The sequence below is a fragment of the Ursus americanus genome, chromosome 13 (assembly GCF_024610735.1).
Source record: "Ursus americanus isolate L20-20 chromosome 13, mUrsAme1.1.p, whole genome shotgun sequence".
In the NCBI taxonomy this organism is placed as follows: domain Eukaryota; kingdom Metazoa; phylum Chordata; class Mammalia; order Carnivora; family Ursidae; genus Ursus; species Ursus americanus.
The window spans coordinates 32,919,308-32,938,418 of NC_142139.1; positions in this window are offsets into that span (position 1 = coordinate 32,919,308).

The following is a 19,111-nucleotide window of genomic DNA, read 5'->3' on the forward strand; positions in this document are numbered from 1 at the left end:
AATAAATAAATAGACTGAATTGGATAAACTACTATTGTTTTAATTTTCCCCCAAGATCTTGCCTCTTGGATAGCTGTTCTCAGCTTCACGAACTACAATTCATATTGCTAGCCTAGGCTTCTAGAATCTGACACCCCATTCCATGCTCAGAGCTAAATGTTCTTGATTCCTGAGCTTTGGCTCAAAACTCTTGGTTCTTTCTCTGTCCTCTAAATTTTTCACTGATCTTTTAAATATATTTTTGTTTCATTCTGGCCATGCATCTTAACTTATTCTCCATCCTTAGTTCATGTTCCAGACCACTCCATCTTCTGATTTTTTTCCAAGCAAGGTCCTCTTGAGTTACAACAATATTTGTATAATCTCATATTCTAAGGAAGTAATGCACCTGGCAATATTGGTTATGAATCTGACAGAGGCATCTGGAACATGTCTTGGAAATTATTCAGAACCTCATGTCCTCAGGCATAGGAGAAAGCCCCATTTGTCTTCCTCATCAAGTTAGTGCCCAGGGAACCGGGATAACAACCATCAGAACCCAAAACTCCAATTTCTTTGCTTACACCTTGCTAAGGTTTATCCAGGCCCTTCAGGATTAAGGCCAAGCATATTAGTAACTCAGTGGGCTCTTCCGGCTTGGGCTACAGACAATTGGAAGGAAGGGACCTTGAGACAAATTAGGAAAAAACATGTCTAAACAGAGTGCTAACAGTTACTCAAAGAAGTAAATCATATGTCATAACCAAGGTGAGGTGCAAGAAAAAGAACAGGACATAAAGCCAAAATTTCAGGAATCAGATAAGCACAGAATTGAGCACAATCCTGAAAAGGAGCAAAGTTCCAGGATTTTTGCTGTGTATTGGACACATGATATGTACACGGGTCAGCCCAAACTGAAGGCACAGTGTGAGAATAGGCTCAGTTCTGCAGACACTGGCTATAGAAGAAAATTTCTATGAACATCACACATGTTGCGATTCTCAAAGAACTTAACTATAGGAAAAAAAGAATCAAAAATATATACAACACAGGGAAAATGATAAGGTCCAGTTTTCAAGTATTAGGAGTTATCTTTGGTTTCTGAATAGAAGTTATTATATATAAACACTTCAGTCAAGTACTTGTTTTATAAAAAGGAGGCTAAAGGAAGATTATCTCTACTTCCAACATCATTATTAATGTAAGCTTATTCTCTGATCATTGGTGTAAACAATTAGCTATTTTTGTGTTTTGTCATTTACCTAGTATTTCTACCACTGAAAATGACAGAGGGTATACTCCTGAAAGCTACTTGATAATTTTAATTTCCAATTCCCAAATTCAGCTAAGAAATGAAAAACCACCAAGCATTAGGGAAAATAACTTAAAAATATGTATATTCTTATAGATATTCAGCAAAATTTGATTGCATTTCTTATACTATCTGTTGTTCATCATGTCTTTAATAGAACACTGGCATGCTCTATTTTCTATATTAATTTCTTTAAAGTAAATGGATTTTTATGTAAGTGAAGAATTGATTAATTAGTATATATGATATACTGTCTGATAAGTATAATTTAAAGAAAATGGAGTATTGATGATCCTAGGTATAAATCTTGAGGAAAAAGATTTTTGCCTGAAAAATACATTTAAGTATGGATAGGAAGGTAATAAAAGACTCATTATGTACTTTTAGTAATTCTGCAGTTTCATTCTTTTTATCAGTTAAGTAATTCTGACTTCTTTGGTCATCACTTTTTTATTTTCCAGCTAAATAAATATTGATTAAAAAATATTTAACCTTCTACTTTCGTGGTTGCTTTTGAAATTCCACATGAAAACTTCTACAAAATATCTTTACCTCCCCCAAAATAAAAATTTGGGTAATATCATCTTTCTTCTGATTTCAAATTAATCAGCTTAAGAGCATTCACTTTGGGGTGCCTAGGTGGCTCAGTCAGTTAAGCATCTGCCTTCAGCTCAGGTCATGGTCCCGCAGTCCTGGGATCAAGCCCCACATTAGGCTTCCTGCTCAGTGGGGAGCCTGCTTCTCCCTCTCCCTCTCCCTCTGCCACTCCCCCTGCTTGTGCTCTCTCTTTCTCTATGTGAGTGTGTCAAATACATAAATAAAATCTTTAAAAAAAAAAAAAAGGAACATTCACTTAGTTCAGAGTCAGGAAATTCAATGACCACTGTGTAGTTTCCAGAATCAGTTTCACAGAGTGCTCTTCATCTGCAGCGGGAAAAGGCAAGAAATGCTGGCTATCCCATTGGCCTCCTGGCATAATCCTGAAATTGAATAGTCTTAACTGTCCCCAAGGTAGCTCAGGATACATGTCACAATTTTCATGAATGAAGAATTCCCAATTTGCAGGTTGTACCAAACTCTCAGTCTATTTTATCCAGTTCTGAAGGTAATAATACCGATCTGGGTTCTGCCAATGTATCCCTAGCCACAGTCCTGTATATCTGGGAAGAATAAGCTTCTCAGACCAGGATAGCAAATAGATCAGAGGATTGAGGAAACAATCTGCACACTTGGTGGGAGAGAACAAGGTAGATGTGAGATTCAGAGCCATGAATTGGGGGAGAGGAAAACCGAGCAGCTGTGAAGGGGAAGCAACACTTTTCACGCAGCAAAGTCAGGAAAAGAGAGAAGGAGCCCAGCAGGTGGGGACCACCTAATAAGCCTCGGTGAGGAGATCCCCTGGATTGCACCGGGAGAGATGGCTCCCCTTCCGAGAAGGCATCTTGAAGAGCATATTCTGCCTCTGAAAGGACAAAAGGCTGGCCAGAGAGCCATTGAGCAGTGCTCAGCAGCAGGGTCAGAGGTGCACACAAAGGGCAGAAAACCTCTTAATTTTTTGCTGTAAGCCAATAGGTTTAAACCTCTGTGTGCGTGCCAAGTGGCTGCTTTTCTACTGCAGATCTAAGTAGAAAGTGGGGACTGAAGCGATTGCAGATAACCTAGTGGCCCCTTTTCTCTGTCTGCTGCCATAGATTCAAGCCTCTGCAATGGCTTTTCTAGGATGGAATGAAATAGGAGACCGAGTCGAGTGCAGATGGCCAATAACCTGATTCCAGCTTTTCGCTGAGCATTACAATAAACTCTAGCCTCCTCGCACTCACTGTGTGGTGGCTTTTCAGGGTTGGGACTGTGCTGGGCATGCCCGGAGTCTCCCCACTAGGATGGGGGTAGGCCCACACATTACCAGGCCCTTTAAAACTTGGAGTTTTGAATCCCAACCACTGGTCAGAGATAAAATACAGGAGATCTGTGGCTCCAGATGCACTGGCAGCCCAGGCACAGACAGGTTAAGGGCAGGGAACTGACAAAGCCTGGGACACAGAAGACTGATTTTCTAAGAGGGCCCCCTGAACAGTGGTGGTGAGGAGTTCCACTCCCTGGGGACAAGAGGGTAGGGTGATGCCATATTCTTCCTCTTCCCCAACCCTTCCCGCCTTTTGCCCACCAGCACAGTCTGATTTCAGAGTGAAACACACCACCTCCAGTGGACACTGGAGTCCTCCTACACTAAATTCCACCCCCCACCTACCTATCCCTCACCTTCCCTTACTCCCAGCCTGGCAGGGGCATCTTTACAAGGGCAAGTCAACTTGTGAGCCAGCCCAGCAGTTGTCCACTCAGCAGATCAACACAGGCTCCCACATCTACCAATTAGAGAAAACTCCAAAACGTCAGCTTTCAGCAGAAACAGGACCAGGGTTGATTCTTTTTTTTTTTTTTAATTGTTTTAAAATTTTTTAAATTTTTTATTTTTCTATTTCTTATTTTTTATTCTTTCCACTTTATTTTACCCATATATTTTCTTCTTTTTTTCTTTTCTCTTTATCTTTTTTTTTTCCTTTTTCTTTTAGGCTTATAATCTCCTATTCATTTGTTGGTTCATTTGTGTCCTCTTATTTTTTAGATCAGATGTCTTTTTTTCTCTCTCTTTTTTTCTTTCCCCACTCTTTTTTCTTTCCTTCCTTCTTATATTTTAGAATCAGGTGTATACCTTACTGTTTGTCTGTTTACATTTTTGTTCCAATTCCTTTTCTCTTGTTTTGGATCAGGCCTTTTTTTTGTTTTGTTTTGTTTTGTTTTTTTCTTTTTTCTTCTTTTCTTTTCTTTTTTCTTTTACTGGCTTATCTTGACAAACAAATCAAAGCACACATACTTAAAGGTCCAAACACTCCCCCACTATAAGCAAGGAAGAACTCTGTAGAGGAAGGAACAATGGGAAAGAGCAGCCAAAACACAAAAAAAGGAGTGTACACACCATACACCAGAAACACTTCCTGCAGTCGTTGTTGTTTCTGTTTTTGCTGTTGTTTTTTTTTTTTTCTTTCCTCTTTCCTGTTCTGGACAGATGACTAGATGGAGAAACTCCCCTACAGAAAGAACAGGAAGGTAATACCACCAGGGATGCAATCAATGTGGATATAAGTAAAACGTCTGAACTAGAATTTAAAACAATGATTATAAAGATACTAGCTGGGCTTGAAAAAAGCACAGAGGACACTAGAGAATCCCTTAGTGTACAAATAAAAGAACTAAAATCTAATCAGGTTGAAATTAAAAATGTTATTACTGAGATGCATTCAAAACCGGGGTCCTTAACAGCAAGGATAAATGAGGCAGAAGACAGAATCAATGATATAGAAGATAAAATGATGGAGAATAAGGAAGCTGAAAAGAAGAAAGACAGACATCTACTGGATCACAAAGGAAGACTTTGAGAAATCAGTGATTTCCATAAACTAAAATAGCATCTGAATAATAGAGGTCCCAGAAAATGAACAGTGGGAGAGAGGGCCAGAAAGTTTATTTGAACAAATTATAGCTGAAACTTCCCTAATCTGGGGAAGAAAACAGGCATTCAAGTCCAGGAGGCACAGAGAACTCCCCTCAAAATCAATAAAAATAGGTCAACACTCCAACATATAATAGTGAAACAGCAAATTTCAAAGTTTAAGAGAAAATCCTGAAAGCAGCTCAGAACAAGAGGTCCTTAACCAACAAAAGTAGAAACATAAGGCTGGCAGCAAATGTGTCCACAGAGACCTGGCAGGCCAGAAAGGGCTGGCATGATATATTCAACATGCTAAATGGGAAAAAGGCAGCCAAGAATTCTTTATCCAGCAAGGCTGTCATTCAGAATAAAAGGAAAGATAAAGAGTTTCCAGACAAACACAAACTAAAGGAATTCATGAACACTAAGCCAGCCCTGCAAGAAATATTAAAAGGGACACTTTGAGTGGAAAGAGAGACCAAAAATAACAAAGACCAGAAAGGAACAGAGACAATCTACAGGAACAGAGACTTCGCAAGTAATACAATGTCACTAAATTCATTTTCAAAAATTACTCTGAATGAAAATGGACTAAATGCTCCAATCAAAAGACATACGATATCAGAAGGGATAAAAAAAACAAAAACAAAAACAACAACAACAAAAAAAAACAAGTCCCATTGATATGCTGCTTACAAGACATTCATTTTAGAGCCAAAGACACTTGCAGATTGAAAGTGAGGGGTTGGAGAACAATTTATCATGCCAATGGACATCAAAAGAAAGCTGGAGTAGCCATCCTCATAACAGACAAACTAGATTTTATTTTATTTTATTTTATTTTATTTTTAAAGATTTTATTTATTTATTTGACAGAGACAGCCAGCAAGAGAGGGAACACAAGCAGGGGAAGTGGGAGAGGAAGAAGCAGGCTCTTAGCAGAGGAGCCTGATGTGGGGCTCGATCCCATAACACTGGGATCACGCCCTGAGCCAAAGGCAGACGCTTAACCGCTGTGCCACCCAGGTGCCCCGACAAACTAGATTTTAAACCAAAGACTATAATAAGAGATGAAGAAGGACACTATGTCATAATAAAAAGGTCTATCCAAGAAAAAGATCTAACAATTGTAAATATTTATGCTCCTAACTTGAGAGCAGCCAAATATATAAACCAATTAATAACAAAATTAAAGAACACATTAATAATAATACAATAATACTAGGGGATTTTAACACCCTGATCACAGCAATGGACAGATCATGTAAGCAGAAGATCAACAAGGAAACAAAGGCTTTGAATGACACACTGGACCAGATGAACTTAACAGATATATTCAGAGCATTTCATCCTAAAGCAGCAGAATACACTTTCTTCTCAAGTGCACAAGGAACATTCTCCAGAATAGATCACATACTGGGTCACAAATCAGGCCTCAACTGGTACAAAAAAACCAGACTATTCCATGCATATTTCTGCACCACAGTTTGGAAGGAACATAAGGGCACAGAGGTTAAAGAGCATCCTACTAAAGAACGAATGGGTCATCAGGAAATTAAAGAATTTTAAAAATTCATGGAAGCAAATTAAAATGAAAACATGACAGTCCAAAATCTTTGGGACACAGCAAAGGCACAAGAGGGAATTATATAGCAATACAGAGTGAATTATATAGCAATACAGGCCTTTCTCAAGAAACAAGAAAAGTCTCAAATGCACAACCTAAACTTACACCTAAAGGAACTGGAAAAAGAACAGCAAATAAAGCCTAAATCCAACAGGAAAAGAGAAATAATAAATACTGGAGCAGAAATAAATGATATAGACATCAATAAAACAAAAACAAAAGAGTAGAACAGATCAATGAAACTAGTAGGTGGTCCTTTGAAAGAATTAATAAGATCAATAAACCCTTAGCCAGACTTATCAAAAAGAAAAGAGAAAGGACCCAAATAAATATAATCATGAATGAAAGAGGAAAGATCACAACCAACACAGAAGAAATACAAACAATTACAAGAGAATATTACAAGCCATTATATGCCAATAAATTGGACAATCTGGAAAAAGTGCATGCATTCCTAGAAACATATAAACTACCAAAACTGAAACAGGAAGAAATGGGAAACCTGAACAGAGCCATAACCAGCAAAGAAATTGAATCTGTAATCAAAAATCTCCCAACAAACAAAAGTCCAGGGCCAGATGGCTCCCAGGGGAGTTCTACCAAACAGTTAAAGAAGAATTAATACCTATTCTGAAACTGTTCCAAAAAATAGAAATGAAAGGGAAACTTCCAAACTCATTCTATGATGCCAGCATTACCTTGATTTCAAAATCAGACAAAGACCGCACGAAAAAAGGAGAATGACAGACCAATATCTCTAATGAAAATAGATGCAAAAATTACCACCAAGATACTAGTTAATAGGATCCAACAGTACATCAAAAGGATCATTTACTACAACCAAGTGGGATTTATTCCTGGGCTGCAAGGGTGGTTCAACATCTACAAATCAATAAATGTGATATACCACATTGATAAAAGAGAGGACAAGAACTATATGATCCTTTCAATAGTTGCAGAAAAAATCATTTGACAAAATACAGCATCCTTTCTTGATAAAAACTCTTCACAGTGTAGGGATGGAGAGAACATATTTCAATATCATATAAACTATATACAAAAAACCCGGAACTAATATCATCCTCAATGGATGATAAAGATCCAATGATGAGAAACAGAGCTTTTCCCCTAAGGTCAGGAACACGACAGGGATGTCCACTATCACCACTGTTATTCAACATAGTACCAAGTCCTAGCCTCAGCAATGAGACAACGAAAAGAAATAAAAGGCATCCAAACCGACAAAGAAGAAGTCAAACTCTCATTCTTCACAGACAACATGATACTCCATGTAGAAAACCAAAAAAGACTCCACCAAAAAATTGCTAGAACTGATACAGGAATTTAGCAAAGCTGCAGGATGCAAAATCAATGCACACAAATCATTTGCATTTCCATACACTAACAATGAGGCAGAAGAAAGAGAAATCAAGGAATTGATCCCATTTACAAATGCTCTAAAAACCATAAGATACCTAAAATTAACCAAACCAAAGAGGCAAAGAACCTGTACTCTGAAAACTATAGAATGCTTATGAAAGAAATGAGGGAGACACAAAGAGATGGAAAAACATTCCATGTTCATGGATTAGAAGAACAAATATTGTTAAAACGTCTATGCTACCCAAAGCAATCTACACTTTCCATGCAATCCCTATCAAAATACCATCAACATTTTTCACAGAGCTGGAACAAACAATTCTAAAATTCTATGGAACCAGAAAAGACCCCAGATACCTAGAGGAATGTTGAAAAAGAAAACCAAAGGTGGTGGCATCACAATTCTGGACTTCAAGCTGTATTACAAAGCTATAATCATCAAGACTGGCACAAAAACATAAATGGAACAGAATTGAGAACCCAGAAACGGACCCTCAACTCTATGGTCAACGAATCTTCGACATAGCAGGAAAGAATATCCAATGGGAAAAAAAAGGCACTCTCTTCAACAAATGGTGTTGGGAAAATTGGACAGCCAAATGCAGAAGGATGAAACTGGACCACTTTTTTACACCATACACAAAAATAAACTCAAATGGATGAAAGACCAAAATGTGAGACAGGAATCCATCAAACTCCTAGAGGAAAATGCAGATAGCAATCAATCTCTTTGAGCTCAGTCACAGCAACGTCTTGCTAGACATGTCTCCAAAGGCAAGAGAAACAAAAGCAAAAATGAACTATTGGGACTTCATCAAGATAAAAAGCTTTTGCACAGCAAAGGAAACAGTTAACAAAACCAAAAGACAACTAACAGAATGGTAGAAGATGTTTGCAAATGTCTTATCAGATAAAGGGCTAGTAACCAAACCTATATAAAACTTATCAACTCAACACCCAGAGAACAAATAATCCAATCAAGAAATGGGTGGAAATCATGAACAGACATTTCTCCAAAGAAGACATACAAATGGCCAACAGACACATGAAAACAGGCTCAACATCACTTGGCATCATGGAAATCCAAATCAAAACCACAATGAGATGACACCTCACATCTGTCAGAATGGCTAAAATTAACAACTCAGGAAATGACAAATGTTGGTAAGGATGTGGAGAAAGAGGAACCCTTTTACACTGTTGGTGGGAAGGCAAACTGGTACAGCCACTTTGGAAAACAGTATGGAAGTTCCTCAAAAAGTTAAAAATAGAGCTACCCTATTACCCAGCAATTGCACTACTAGGTATTTGTCCAAAGGATAGAAACATAGTGATTCAAAGGGCCATATGCACCCCAATGTCTATAGCGGCAACATCCACAAGAGCCAAAATATGGAAAGAGAGCCCAGATGTCCAACTACAGATGAATGGATAAAGAAGTTGTGGTATATATATACAATGGAATGTTACTCATCCATCAAAAAGAGTGAAATCTTGCCATTTGCAATGATGTGGATGGAACTGGAGGGTATTATGCTAAGTGAAATAAGTCAGAGAAAGACAAATACCATATGATTTCACTCACATGTGGAATTTAAGAAACAAAACAGAGGAACATAGGGGAAGGGAAGGAAAAATAAAATGAAAGGAAAACAGCAAGGGAGGCAAACCATAAGAGACTCTTAACCATAGGGAATAAACTAAGGGTTGCTGGAGTGGGGTGGGTGGGGAGATGGTGTAACTCGGTGACAGGCATTAAGGAGAGCACTTGAAGTAATGAGCTCTGGGTGTTGTACGCAACTGATGAATCACTGAGTTCTACCTCTGAAATTAATAATACAGGATACATTAATTAAATTGAATTGAAATAAAAAATTAAATAAATCATTAAAATAATAAATCTTGGGTTATGTATATTTTACCACAATCAAAAAATGGCAGTTAAAAATATCCAAGATATAAATCAACTTATTTAATCTTATAAAAATCCTCTGAGGCAGGCACTATTATTCCCATGTAACAGGTTTAACACTTAACAGGTTACTTGACTTGCTCCAGGTCCTACAGTTGGTTAGCTAGGAACCAATCTGTAGCAAAAGAGCAACTTTGTAAAATTTTCACCTGTCATACATCGATGATTTGAAAATTCAGTAAAAATAAATAACTACAGGAATGAAATTTAAAACTAAGAGCATTAAAAACAAATAAAAAGAAACAAACAAAAACAGAGAGTGAAACAATACTGGGGAAAGCAAAGACAAATCAGAGAAAAACCTAGTCCTGATAAGTTCATGAGAACTCCTGGATCAAACTCTGAGCCAATGTTACATCTAGACTTTTCAGTATTATGAATCAATAAATTCCCATTTTACCCCAATAACTTTGAATTCAGCTTCTGTCAAAATCAACTAAAACATCCCTAGTAGAATTTAACAATTTACAGAATGCTATATCCCCCCAAATTCAGGAGAAGTTGGGAAAATAGCTGACCTGGTGCAGCTGTTCCCCACAAGAGCACCTAAAGTAGGATACAGAATTCATTTCCCAGCTCAGGAAGACCTGTAGAGGACCAAAGAGGCATGAGGCAAGCAAGATGATAGAAGGTGGTATCCTTGGCTCTATAGTCCCTAAACCTTTGAAAAGATATTGAATTAATAAAATATTGAATTGGATTTCTCTGAAGACTGTGAAAATTTTGAGTTCATCTTTAAATTTGTTGTTTAAAAGAAAAAGAGTAGCAAGCATACACTCAAGAGCAAGGAAACTGAAAGAGGTACGAAGAATGTTGGTCAAAGTGTGCAAACTTTTATTTATGAGATAAATAAGTTCAGGATATCTAATGTATAGCATGGTGATTATAGTTAATAATACTTTATTGCACACTTGAAATTTGTTAAGTAGAACTTATGTGTTCTCATAACCATAAAACCTAGTAACCATGTGAGGTAATGGATATGTTAATTAACCTGATTGAGATAATCATTTGACAATGTATACATACTCTAAACCATCACATTATGCAGCTCTTAAAAATCACATGCAACCTACATTTTTCTAAATTCCAGTATAATTAACATACAGTGTTATATTAGTTTCTAGTGTACAATATAATGATTCAACAATTCTATACATTACTCCTTGCTCATCATAATAAATGTACTCTTAATCTCGACCTCACTTATTTCACTGATTCACCCACCCACATCCCCTCTGTAACCATCAGTTTGTTCTCTACAGTTAAGTCTGTTTTGGGGTTGGTCTCTTTTTTTCTTTATTTGTTTTGTTTCTTAAATTCCACATGAGTGAAATCTTATGGTATTTGTCTTTCTCTCACTGACTTACTTCACTTACCACTATACCCTCTAGATTCATCCATGCTGTTTCAAATGGCAAGATTTTGTTCCTTTTTATAGCTGAGTAATATTCCATTGTGCGTATATATCAGATCTTTATCCATTCCTCTATCAATGGACACTTAAGTTGCTTCCATAATTTGGCTATTACTATTAATGCTGAAATAAACACAGAAGTGCATATATCTTTTTGAATTAGTGTTGTTGTTTTGCTGTTGTTATTTGGGGGAATACCCAGTAGTGGAATTATGAGATCATATGGTAACTCTTATTTTTAATTTTTTGAAGAACCTCCATAGTGTTATCCACAGTGGCTGCACCAGTTTGCATTTTCACCAATACTTCACAAGACTTCCTTTTTCCCCACATCCTTGTCAACACTTGTTGTTTCTTGTGTTTTTTGAGTGTGGTTTTGATTTATATTTCCCTGATGATGAGTGATGTTGGGCATCTTTTTATTTGTCAGTTTGGCCATCTGTATGTCTTCTTTGAAGAAATGCCTGTTCACGTCTTCTGCCCATTTTCTAATTGGATTATTTGGGGGTTTTTTGGTGTGTGTGTGTGTGTGTGTGTGTGTGTGTGTGTGTGTGTGTGTGTGCTGAGATGTATAAGTTCTTTATATATTTTGGAGATTAATCTTTTATCAAATATTTCATTTTCAAATATTGTTCCCTATTCAATATGTTGTCTTTTAGTTTTGTTGATTGTTTCTTTTGTTGTGTGGAAGCTTTTTAATCTGATATAGTCCCAAGAGTTTATTTTTGCTTTTGTTTCCCTTGCCCGAGGACACATATATTTAAAAATGTTGCTATGGCCAATGTCAGAGAAATTACTACCTGTGCTCTCTTCTAGGATACTTATAGTTGCAGGTCTCACAATTAGGTCTTTAATCCATTTTGAGTTTATTTTTGTATAAGGTGTTAGAAACTGGTCCAGTTTCATTCTTTCGCATGTAGCTGTCCTGTTTTCCCAACACCATTTGCTGAAGAGACGGTCTTTTTCCCATTACATATACTTGCCTTTTTTGTCAAAGATTAATGGACCATATAATCATGGGTTTATTTCTTGGGTCTCTGTTCTGTTCCGTTGACCTATGTCTATTTTTGTACCAGAACCATGTTTTTCTGAGTACTATGGCTTTGTAATATATCTTGAAATCTGGGATTATGACACTTCCAGTGTTGTTCTTCTTTGTCAAGATTTCTTTGACTATTCAGGGTCTTCTGTGGTTCCATGTAAGTTTTACGATTATTTGTTCTAGTTCTGTGAAAAATGCTGTTAGTCTATTGTTAGGCATTGCATTAAATCTGTAGATTGCTTTGGGTACCATGGGCATTTTAACAATATTTGTTCTTCCAATCTATGATCACATAATATCTTTCCATTTGTGTCATCTTTGATTTCTTTCATCACTGTTTTATAGTTTTCAGAATACAGGTCTTTCACTTCCTTGATTAAGTTTATTCCTGAGTATTTTATTCTTTTTGGTGCAATTGTAAATGGGATTGTTTTTTAATTTCTCTTTCTGCTACTTCATTATTAGTGTATAGAAAAGCAATGGATTTCTGCAGGCTCCTGGGTGGCTCAGTAAGATAAGTGTCTGATTCTTGATCTCAGTTCAGGTCCTGATCTCAGGGCTGTGAGTTCAAGCCCTGCATTATGCTCCACGCTGGGCATGGAGCTTACTTTAAAAAAAAAATGCAATGGATTTCTGTATATCAATTTTCTATACTGTAACCTTACTGAATTCATTTATCAGATCTGGTAGTTTCTTGGTGGGGTCTTTAGGATTTCCCATATATAGTATCATGTCATCTGTGAATAGTGAATGTCTTACTTCTTCCTTACCTATTTGGATAAGTTTTATTCCTTTTTCTCATCTGATTGCTGTGGCTAGGACTTCTAGTACTATGTTGAATAAAAGTAATAAGAGTGGACATTCTTGTCTTGTTCCTGATCTTAGAGCAAAAGTTCTTAGTTTTTCACCATTGAATATGATATTAGCTGTGGGGGTTTTTTTATATATGACCTTCATTATGTTGAGGTATGTTCCCTCTAAACCTACTTTGTTGACAATTTGATCATGAATCAATGTTGTACTTTGTCATATAATTTTTGAAATCTATTGAAACCATCTATTGAAATGATCATATGGTTTTTTATCCTTTCTCTTGTTGGTGTGATGTATCACAATGATTAATTTGCATATATTAAACCACCCTTGCATCCTGAGAATAAATCCCACTTTATTGTGATGATTGATTTCTTTTGACATATTGTTGGATTTTGTTTGCTAATATTTTGTTGAGGATTTTTGCATGTAGGTTCATCAAAAATATTGGACTGTAATTCTCTTTTTTTGTTGTTTTTATCTGGTTTTGGTGTTAGAGTAATGTTGGCCTTGTAGAATGAATTTGGATCCTTTGCTTCCTCTTGTATTTTTTCGGAGTAGTTTGAGAAGAATAGGTGTTCACTCTTTAAATGTTTGGTGGAATGCACTTTAAAGCCATCTGGTCCTAGACTTTTGTTTGTTGGGAGTTTTTGATAATGGAGTCAGCATCTTTGCTGTTAATCAGTCTGTTCAAATTTTCTATTTCTTTCTGATTCAGTTTTGGGATTTAAATGCTTCTAGGAATTTATTCATTTCTTCTAGGCTGTCCAATTTGTTGGCATATAATGTTTCATAGTATTCTCTTATAATCCTTTGTATTTCTGTGGTGTTGGTTGTTATTTCTCCTCTTTCATTTCATATTTTTTTATTTGAGTTCTCTCTTTCTCTCTCTCTTTGATGAGTCTGGCCAAAGGTTTGTCAATTGTATTGATCTTTTCAAAAGAACCAATTCCTGGTTTCATTGATCTGCTCTATTGTTTAGTTTTGTTTTTAGTTTCTTTTCCATTTATTTCTGCTCTAATCTTTATAATTTCTTTCTTTCTACTGTATTTGGGGTTTTTCATTCTTCTTTTTTCTAGCTCATTTAGGTGAAAGCTAAGTTGTTTGAGATTTTTTTCTAGCTTCTTCAGGTATGCCTGTATTACAATAAATTTCCCTCAGAAAAATTTTGCTGCATCCCAAAGATTTTGAACTGTTCTGTTTTCATTTTCATTTGTGTCCATAATTTTTTTATTTCTTCTTTGATTTCTTCATTGGCCCATTCATTTTTTAGTAGAATGTTACTTAACCTGCATGTATTTATGTTCTTTCCAGACTTTTTCTTGTGGTTGACTTCTAGTTTCATAGTGTTGTGGTCAGAAAAGATGCTTTATATGACTTCAATCTTTTTGGATTTTTTGAGGCTTGCTTGTGGCCTAATATGTGATCTATTCTGGAGAACATTCTTTCTTGAACTTGAGAAGTGTATGTATTCCAGTGCTGTAGAATGGAATGTTCTGAATACATCAGTAAGATCCATCTGGTCCAATGTCTTATTCAAAGCCACTGTTTCCTTGTTGATTTTCTGTTTGGATGATCTATCCATTGATGTAAATGAGGTGTTAAAGTTTCCTACTATTATTGTATTACTACCAATTTCTTCCTTTATGTTTGTTATTAGCTCCCTTATTTATTTTGGCACTCCCATGTTAGGTGCATAAATATTTACAATTGTTATAACTTTTTCTTGGATTATTCCCTTTATGATTATGCAGTGTCCTTCTTTGTCTCTTGTTATAGTTTTTGTTTTAAAGTCCATTTTGTCCAATATAAGTATGGCTACTCAGGCTTTCTTTTGACATCATTTGCATGAAAAATGTTTTTCCATCCTTTCACTTTCATTGTGCATGTGTCTTTAGGTTCAAAATGGGTCTCCTGTAGGCAGCATATAGATGGGTCCCCTTACTTTTTTATTCCCTCAGTCACCCTATGTCTTTTGATTGGAGCATTTAGTCCATTTACATTCAATGTAATTATTTTTTTCTTTTTCTTTTTTAATTATTGATAGATATGTACTTATTGCAATTTTGTCACTTGTTTTATGGCTGTTTTTGTAGTTCTTCTCTGTTCCTTTCTTCTCTTGCTCTCTTCTCTTGGGGTTTGCTGCTTTCCTTCAGTATATACTTGGATTCCTTTCTCTGTAGATTTTGCATAAATCTTAGCAGTTTTTTATTTATGATTACCATTAGGTTTATATATAACACCTTATGCACATAGCTGTCCTTATTAATTTGATGGTTGCTTAGATTTGAACCGATTCTCAAGTACTAAATTTTTACTCCTCTCCTCCTCATGTTTTAGGTATATGGGATCATATGTTATATCCTTTCATTTTGTGAATCCCTTCAATGATTCTTATAGATATACTTAATTATGCTTCTTGTGTGTGTGTTTCCTACTGTTTTTACTCCTGTTCATAGTCTTTCCTTTCTAGTTAATGAGTCCCCTTTAACATTTCTTATAGGGGTTTAGTGGTCTTGAATTCCTTTAACTTTTGTTTGTCTGGGAAACTCTTTCTCTCCTTCTATTCTGAATGATTGCTTTTGTATAGCATATTCTTATTTGCAGTCTACCCCCCCCCCCTTTCAGCGCCTTGAATATATCATGTTACTGTCTTCTGGCCTGCAAAGTTTCTGCTTTGAAACTGAAAATCAGCTGATACCCTTATGGGGTTCACTTGTATGTAACTGTTGTCTTTTCTCTTGCTGCTTTTGAAATTCTCTCTTTATCACTACTTTTGCCATTTTAATTACTATGTATCTTGGTGTGGACCTCCTTGCATTGATTTTCTTGGGAGTTCTCTGTGTCTCCTGGATCTGGATTTCTTTTTCCTTCTCTAGATTTGAGAAGTTGTCAGCTATTTTTGTTCAAATTAATTTTCTGTCCCCTTTCTCTCCCTTCTCCTTCTGGGATTCCTATAATGTGAATATTATTATGCTTGATGGTTTCCTTGATTTATTCTCATTCTTTATTAGTTATTTTTCTTTCTCCTGTTTCATTACTCTGTCCTCCATGTCACTGATTCATTCTTCTGCTTCCTTTAGTCTATTTATTCCATTTAATGCAACTTTTTAAAGAATTATTTATTTGTTTGAGAGAGAGAGAGGGGAAGCATGAGTGGGAGGGGCAGAGGGAGAGAGAAAGAGAATCTTAAGCAGGCTACACACTCAGCACACAGCCCAACATGGGGCTTGATACCATGACCTGAGCCAAAACCAAGAGCCAGACACACAACTGAATATGACACCCATGTACTGCTAGTATATTTTTACTTTCAGTTACTGAGTTCTTCATCTCTGGTTGGTTCCTTTTTGTGTTTTCGATCTCTTTGTTGAGAGTCTCACTGAGGTCCTCCACTCTTTTCTCAAGTCCAGTGAGTATCTTTATGACCATTACGTTAAATTCTCTATTAGACATATTACTTATTTCTGTTGTGTTTAGCTCTCTTGCTGTGATTTTGTCCTATGATTTCATTTCTGACATATTCCTGTCTCCTCACTTTAACTCTCTGTGTCTGTTTCTGTGTGTTAGGAAATTCAGTTATGTCTCCTGCTTGAAAGTAGTGGCCTTATGAAGAAGAGGTCCTGTAGTGCCCTGCAGTGCAATGTCCCCCATTCACCAAGACCTAGCACTTCAGGGGTGTCTCCTATGTGTGTTGCAGGCACTCTACTACAGTGGTTGTACCATGTTTGTTTTCAGTCCATTTGTCTGCAATGGTTCTCTTTGCTTGTTGTGGGCAGGGTTTGGTCTCTTTGTTGCTAATGAGCTAGTCTGAGGCCTTCTTAGGCTTGAGTTTGGTCAGTTTGGAATTTGTCAGAGCTGCAATCACATGAAACTGCAAGGTGCTCTCCCTGTATTGTCTCCAGAGAAGTTTTCATTGGTGGGCAAGGCCTGCAGTCAGATCAGATGTCTGCCCACTGCTGGAGCCACAGAGGAACTGGTATGTGTGGTGATCTTCCTCTCTCCCCAGGTCAGGAGTCATTTTGGAGTTGTGCTAGACACTGTCAAGATTGCTGTACAATGTCATGCTTGTGGCACAGCTTTGAATGAACTCCTACAGAGGGTGTGTTGGATAGGGCAGGTCCTCAGGGGAATGGGGGGGGGGGGAATTGGTGGAAGCTAGCTGGGTGTAAAGTGTCTGTTGGTTCCATGAGTGTCCAGGTATCTAGGCTCGAGAGCAGAGAGGGAAATTGTGCCTGCCAGCTCTTTTGTTCTTAGAGAAGCCTCCTAAAATCCCTGCCCCACCTGCACACTCTCTGATATTAGTAAACAAATCTTCCCATATACCACAGGCATTTTTTAAACTGCTGTTTCTATGATGTTTCTCAGTGAGACTGTTGTGCTGCCTCTTTAAAGGTGGAGACTGTGTTTCCTATTGCATTCAGCACCCCCAAAGCTGAGCCTACTGATTTTTTAAGTTCCAGATATTAAGCCCTGGTGATTGTAAGAACTTGCAAAGTTAAGCCCTTCTGGTTTGCAAAGCCAAATGTTATGGGATTTGTCTTCCTGGTGCAGGTGCCCTGTGCCTGGGGTGTCTGTTGTGGAGTCTACTTCTCCCCTCTCAGCACCCACGATGTCCCTCCCTACCAAGGACAGTTTGGTTCCCAGCCACATTTCTGCCCTTCCTGCCCTTTTTGATGTGGCCTTGTCACTACATTTAGTTGTGGAGAGTCTGTTCTGCCAGTCTTTGGGTCATTTTCTGGTGTTATCTATGTGGGTGTTATCTAGGTGTATCCATGGGACAAGGTGAGCCTTGGGTCTTCTTATTCTTCCATCTTTCCCACATACAACCCAAATTTTAAACAAAGAAGTCACAGGAATTCACACAATCAGGGAGAAATTTCACAAGTTATAAAACTTGGGATTCAGGACATGTTCAACCAGTTATCTAAAGAGTATAGGGCTCCAAATAGCATCTGTATTATAGGACTTTGTGAGACATATTTGCCATCATGATTACCCAGTCTGGACCCAAAATGCCCACATGTAATGGATTGATTCAGATGCATATTTGCTGTTTCTCAACTTCCAGTAACGTCAATATTCAAGAGGTTAACATCCTTTCATCTGACAACAAACTGTAGCCCAAAGGTTAGGCATGGATTGAAATGGAAAGTAAAAGGGTGAATGGACTAAAGAAGAAATTTCTCACCAATCTCTACACTCCCTCAAACACCTTTTGAAAACAGGCTCCTCTGAAATCTACTCACTTACTGGATGTTCATTGTTTTCTTAGAGGAGAAATGAATCTAAAATCCAAAAATTTTGCTCAGTTTTAGACAGAATTTATTAACCAATTTTTATGCAAGCATGAGGGAAAAGCCAACCAACCAATATTGGTGAAGTAAACATATAGAAAGAATCATAGTATTTGATGTCATCCTTGAGTAACTGAACCTACAAAAAACTGCTAGGAACTTCTCATCATTTAACCAAATAAACCCATATTTTAAGAAACTTTTGTCCAGGTTTTTTTGTTTCTAGCAATCAAAACAATCCTGAATAACACACATGGAAAAGATGAAAAATTTAATAATGAAACAAAGGCTTTTTAAATTTAGGAAATCTTCTCAGAGTAAAAAACCTACGTGATAATGTTGTGAATTAGGTCCCTGTAAGAAGACAACTATGCTCTATATCATGATCAAGGTGCCAAGAGGAATTAAAGGCTAAAGAAATACTCAAGTTAATGAAGATCTCATTTTAGGCAAATGCCATTTTTACAAAGAGTACTTGACATTCATAAGCCAGTGTCTGCAAAGATCTTAAGAGTTTATAAACCATTCAGATAAATTCTCTTTCAAAGGAGATATTCCTTATATTGCAAGAGTTCATTCACCAGAGGGAATAGAAAGAGCACTTCGGCACAGTCTCTGAGAATGGAAAAGTCACAAGATATGTCTCTGGATGGGTTAGAGGTTATAGCAACCCTGTTTCTAAATGGCAAGACGAAAATGACACAAAATACTAATGTTAAATATCGGATAGTGAAATCCCCTTAGAGTTAAAAAAAAAAAAAAGGAAAGGAAAAAAGAAAGATGGA